At 40.4% G+C, this 6,101-nt stretch overlaps 1 pseudogene; it reads right to left on the bottom strand.

Moving 5' to 3' along the window:
• Nucleotides 1-4,339: 4,339 nt before the first annotated feature.
• On the bottom strand, nucleotides 4,340-5,373 carry LOC101341690 (olfactory receptor 2Y1-like; annotated as a pseudogene).
• Between the last annotated feature and the right edge of the window lie 728 nt (nucleotides 5,374-6,101).

The following is a 6,101-nucleotide window of genomic DNA, read 5'->3' as shown; positions in this document are numbered from 1 at the left end:
TGGGTATGAGTTTATTGCTGTAATATTGTTGTGCTTTTTTGTGGTGTTGATGCTTTCTTTGTTACTCTTACTTTTCTGTGCTAAGTTCCTTTTGTTTGTGGATTTTCTTTTCTATTTTTTGGTTAGTATAGATTTTGTGTTTACTGAGTCTTTATGTTTTTTCTTCTTCTGTATTTTGATGACTAGGGTTGTTAACTGTCTTTTGGTTACCTTGAATTTTACCTTTCCTAAGTCTGAATGAGTATTTTATTACTTGATATCACCTTGACTTCCTTTCCTTTTGAAAGTTCTATACTTACACCATTTAGTCCCCCCTTGTAATCATCAAGATTGTGTGTCAACTTGGCTGGATGATGATTCTCAGTGGTTTTTCATTTATGGTATATGTGAGGTATATATATATATATATATGTATATATATATATATACTTACAGTATATATCCTTATAGTATATACATACGAACATATGTATATATGTTGTTGTTGTTAGGTGTCATTGAGTCCATTCCGACTCATAGTGACCCTATGTACAATGGAACAAAATACTGCCTGGTCCTGCACCATTCACACAACTGTTGTTATGTTTGAGCCCATTGTTGCAGCCACTGTGTCAGTCCATCTGGTTGAGGGTTTTCCTCTTTTTCGCTGAGCCTCTACTTTACCAATCATGATGTCCTTCTGCAGGGACTGGTCCCTCTTGATAACATTTCTTAAGTACATGAGACGAAGTGTCACCATTCTTGCTTCTAAAGAGCATTCTGGCTGTACTTCTTCCAAGACAGATTTGTTCATTCTTTTGGAAGTCCATGGTATATTCAATATTCTTTGACAACACCATAATTCAAAGGCATTGATTCCTCTTCGGTCTTTCTTATTCATTGTCCATCTCTTGCATGTATATGAGACAATTGAAAACACCACGGTTTGGGACAGGCACACTTTAGTCATCAAGGTGACATCTTTGCTTTTGAAGATTTTAAAGAAGTCTTTTGCAACAGATTTGCCCAATGCAATGAGTCATTTGATTTCTTCACTGCTGCTTCCATGGATGTTGCTTGTGGATCCAAGTAAAATGAAATCCTTGACAACTTCAATCTTTTCTCCATTTATCATGATGATGCTTATTGGTCCAGTTGTGAGGATTTTTGTTTTCTTTATGTTGAGGTGCAATCCATACTGAAGGCAGTAGTCTTTGATCTTCATCAGTAAGTGCTTCAAGTCTTCTTCACTTTCAGCAAGCAAGCAGAGTTGTATCATCTACATATCGCAGTTGTTAATGAGCCTTCCTCCAATCCTGATGCTACATTCTTCTTCATATAGTCTAGCTTCTTAGATTATTCGCTCAGCATATAGATTGAATAAGTATGATGAAACGATACAAACCTGATGCGCACCTTTCCTGACTTTAACCCACACAGTATCCCCTTGTTCTGTTTGAATGACTGCCTCTTGGTCTAAGTATAGGTTCCACATGAGCACTACTAAGTGTTCTAGAATTCCCATTCTTTGCAGTGTTATCCATAATATGTTATGATCCACACAGTCGAATGCCTTTGCATTGTCAATAAAACACAGGTAAACATGTTTTTTGTATTCTCTGCTTTCAGCCATGATCCCTCTGACGTCAGCAATGATATCCCTTGTTCCATGTCCTCTTCTGAATCCAGCTTGAATTTCTGGCTGTTCTCTGTTGATGTACTGCTGCAACCGCTTTTGAATGATCCTCAGCAAAATTTTACTTGGGTGTGACATTAATGATATTGTTTTATAATTCCCACATTCTGTTGGATTACATGTCTTTGGAATAGGCACAGATATGAATCTCTTCTAGTTGGTTGGCCAGGAAGCTGTCTTCCAAATTTCTTGACATAGACTAGTGAGCACCTCCAGTGCTGCATCCGTTTGTTGAAACATCCCAATTAGTATTCCGTCAATTCCTGGAGCCTTGTTTTTCGTGTCCCCTTCAGAGCAGCTGTGACTTCTTCCTTCAGTACCATTGGATCTTGATCTGATGTTTCCTGAAATTGTTGAACACCAGCAAACCCTTTTTGGTGCAGTGACTCTGTGTATTCCTTCCATCTTCTTTTGATGCTTCCTGCGTTGTTCAACATTTTCCCCGTAGACTCCTTCAATATTGCAACTCGAGGCTTGAGTTTTTCCTTTCTTCAGTTCTTTCAGCTTCAGAAATACCTAGCTAGCGTTTTCTTTCCTTTTGTTTTTTCTAACTCCAGGTCTTTGCACATTTCATTACTTTACTTTGTCTTCTATGCTGCCCTTTGAAATGTTCTGTTCAACTTTTTCACTTCATCATGTCTTCCATTCACATAGCTGTTCTATGTTCAAGAGCAAGTTTCAGAGTCTCTTCTGACATCCATTTTGGTGGTTTATTTCTTTCCTGTCTTTTTAATGACCACTAAAAGGGAAAGAAGCTTCATCTAGGGCCCAGACTTCCAGAATAGTTCCTGGTATATGTTAAGCATTCAACAAATGTTTGTTGAATGAACTTGCTAGGTAATATTGTTAGCCATAAGTCAGCTAAATATTGGAGAACTTCTACCAAAATGATGTTGGTGTTGATGTCAGAATGGTGGTTTGGTTAGCTCTGTAATGTCACTACTTCAATACAGAGGTCACTTTGCTTATTCAGGTTCCTTTGGAACTTAGTATCATGCCTATAAATCCCATTATCTGTAATGTTCTGTACAGTCCCTGCCTACTATCCAGTAACCTGTCCTGCCTTTTACCCGTAATGGAGGGGCCATGTCTCCTTCCGACAAGTGACTCCAGGAAGAAAGGGGTCCTAGAGGATGAGGAGAAGCTTTCCTGGGCATAGGAAACTGTGGGCAACCCAGAACCACTACACCCTTCACACTGATGAAGATTCCACGGCTGCCCTTTATGGCTTGTTTCATGGTCACTGCACCTCAATAGTTAAGAAGTAATTTCCTATGTTCAGAACAAAGCCATCTGCTTTTACTTAAGATTATCTCTTTCAGTAGCCAGAGGACAAGAAAAACCACTGATCTCCATACCTCTTAAAAACATTTGTATATTAATAGTGCAAACAAATTTCTCCTGAACATTTTCTTAAAATGTATTTTCCTTTGTTTTTAATCATTTTCTTGATATTTTCCTCATATTTCTGGATATTTTTTTCATAGCCTTGTTAAAGAGAACTACCCTTCAAATGGACCTAGTCCTAAGGTAAAGTACAAATAAGCAAATGCACTAAGTATGGGCAGGTTGTAATAAAGGAAGTGTCATAGCTCAACTCTCTCACATAAGCCCCAGGAGGGGCTAGGGAAAAAAACCAAAAACCTTAAAAAAATCTGGAGAGTGTTTGACATGGATAGAGACCCCCTGCTGCCAAATACCACTTGGATTTATGGCCTTGGATTGTGGTTGATGATGAGGCACACATGGGCATTAAGATACAAGAACAATGTTTGGGAGAGAGGTTTAGCCACTTTTTTGCACAAACAAAAGAATGGAGATCGCAATGAAGATGAGTGGGACTAGTGCTGAACATTACCTAGGGTCTCTTCCTGCTGTTCAGTCTCCTGATATCATACTAGGTCTCTGAGATGACACTTTCACTTCCAGTGCCTGTGTGTGCACATGCTCATCACTCTCCCCTCACACACATACACACACACACACACAAATACATTCACCACTACCTTATTTTTATGCTCATTCCTTCTCTATTCTCTTCGCTCTTGCATGTAAAATATCTTGTCCATGATATGAATCAGATTTACAAGACTCCTGGTGGAGCTGATGAGATGTTGATGCTTCCCTTGACTCAATCAGTGCCACTGAAATGATTTTACCTTTTTCTTCAAGTAGGTAAATGACATCCATGTCGCAGACTCTACATGTTCCATATAAGTACCTCTATTCATAATCTCTTTATTTGTTCCAAGTATCATAAAAGGGTGATGTAAGAGACCTTTTAAACGGCCCCTAAGAAGTGAGAGAACATGGTCAGTGTCACAAGTAATTTGTAGAAGAGCAGGAGTGAACTTTTGTCCTCAGTCTTTGGGTACATTTACATGACACCATGCTGGGAATCACTAACTTTAGAAAAGGTGATGTCATTTTGAATTAACCCTTCTGTAGCTCTCAGGCTTGCCTAGAAACAAGTCACTCTCCAAAAGGGCCAGAATACACACTTCCCCAACTTATTTCTTTGGAGAGTTGAGATATATAGATCAACACTTACTCCTTCTTGGGAAATGATCAAAGACATTGTACTAGAAAGAGCCCTAAAAGATCCCTACTTCCAACTCCCAAACAAGGAAGGTAAGGTGCTAAAACCCTGAGGCCTATCAAGGGCTATTTTCTACTCACCAAATGTCCTCCCAAGAACAGGATGGGCTCCATGATCTGAGAGCTATTACAGACAATTGTATTGGTCCTCCTTTCCCCCTCCTGCCCCAAGTCTCTGCCTTTCCACAGTACCTTCCTCAGAGCCCCCTTCACATCCTTGTTCCTTAGGGTATAAATCAGAGGACTGAGCATGGGGGTAATTATAGTATAGAAAAGGGCAACAAACTTTCCCTCACTCTGAGAATAACTACGTGTTGGTTGGAGGTATGTGCAGATGGCTGAGCCATAAAAAAGTGAAACCACCAAGAGGTGGGACCCACAAGTCCCAAAAGTGTTTCTGCGTCCAGCGATTGAGATGACCCTCAGCACTGCCTGAGCAATGTGTACATAAGAGCCTAGAATTAGTACTGCAGGCAACACCACAATCATGAGTCAGGCCACAAACATCTTGACCTCTGTTCCATATGGGTCCTCACAAGCTAGCTTCAGGAGCACAGGCATCTCAGAGAAGAATTGGTTCAGGTGATGGGGGACACAGAGGGGCATGGCCATCATGAGGTCTGTCTGAACCACAGAGTTCATGAAACCTCCCACCCAGGAGATGACAGCCAGTGTCTGGCAGAGTCAGAGATGCATAATGGCCGTAAGCGGAGTGGTCAACAGATAGCAGCACAGCGGTCAAAGGCCATTACCACCAGGAGTACAGATTCAGTGGATCCCAGGGCAAGGAAGATAAAGAGCTGGGCCATACACCCTCCATAGGTGATGGTCCGGTCATGTCCATGAAGGTGGATCAGAAGCTGGGGCACAGTGTTGGTGGTGTAGCAGAGGTCCAGGAAAGAGAGATGACAGAGCAAAAAGTACACGGGTGTGTGCAACCGATGATCCAGATGGGAAAGAGCGATGATGGTGGTATTGCCAAGGAGAGTTAGGAAGTAGAAAATTGAAATAAAGACAGAAAGGGCAAGTTCCAGTTGAGGCCAATCAGAGAAGCCCACCAAAATGAAGCTGTTTTGGTAACTAGTGTTGAATCTTCCCATAGTCTTTCACCTGTCCAAACACCAGAAGACAATTTAATTTCTCTTATGAAGAACATGTGCTTGTGTTTCTCTAACAGTTAAGTGCTCAGCTACTAACTGAAAGGTGGGAGGTTTGAATCCTACCAGAGTCACCTGGAAAGAAAGGCCTGGCAGTCGACTTTTGAAAGATCACAACCATTGAAAATGCTATGCAACACAGCTCTGCTCTGAAACATATGGGGTCCTCGTGAGTCAGAATTCACTCTACAGTAATTGGTTTGATTTGGTTTATGAAGAACATGGATTAATACATTATTTCACAGTATTCCCTAAATACTCCTAAGTCATGTATTTCATTATGTACTTTGCTATTCTGTTCTGTTCTGTCCAGTCTTCTCCTTTTCTTACTATTCTCTTCTTGAGGGTGGAGATCACTGGATTAGAAATAATGTCACCTTTATTTGAACCCTACTCTTGCTGCCTGCTTATTCTATGAGTTCAGCCAGACCCCTTAATGTATTGGATCAGGTGTTTCCTTTTCTTAGAGGTGATGTATTGCCTCACTTTAGGCATTGCGGTAATGACCAAATGTAATAATATGAAAACTGCTTTAAAAAATCTAAGGTGTAAAAATGTAGCGTTTTTATTCTATGTTCTCTTTTGCTCTTTTTCTTGATCTTCTAGGAAGATAGAATCCATGGATAATAAGGCTAAGATCTCAACTTTGATCTCTGGGAGCACATTTACTT

The sequence above is a fragment of the Trichechus manatus genome, unplaced genomic scaffold (assembly GCF_000243295.1).
Source record: "Trichechus manatus latirostris isolate Lorelei unplaced genomic scaffold, TriManLat1.0 scaffold00181, whole genome shotgun sequence".
Taxonomy (NCBI): Eukaryota; Metazoa; Chordata; class Mammalia; order Sirenia; family Trichechidae; genus Trichechus; species Trichechus manatus.
Note: the sequence above shows the minus strand (reverse complement) of the source record. Positions and strands in the feature narration are given on the sequence as shown.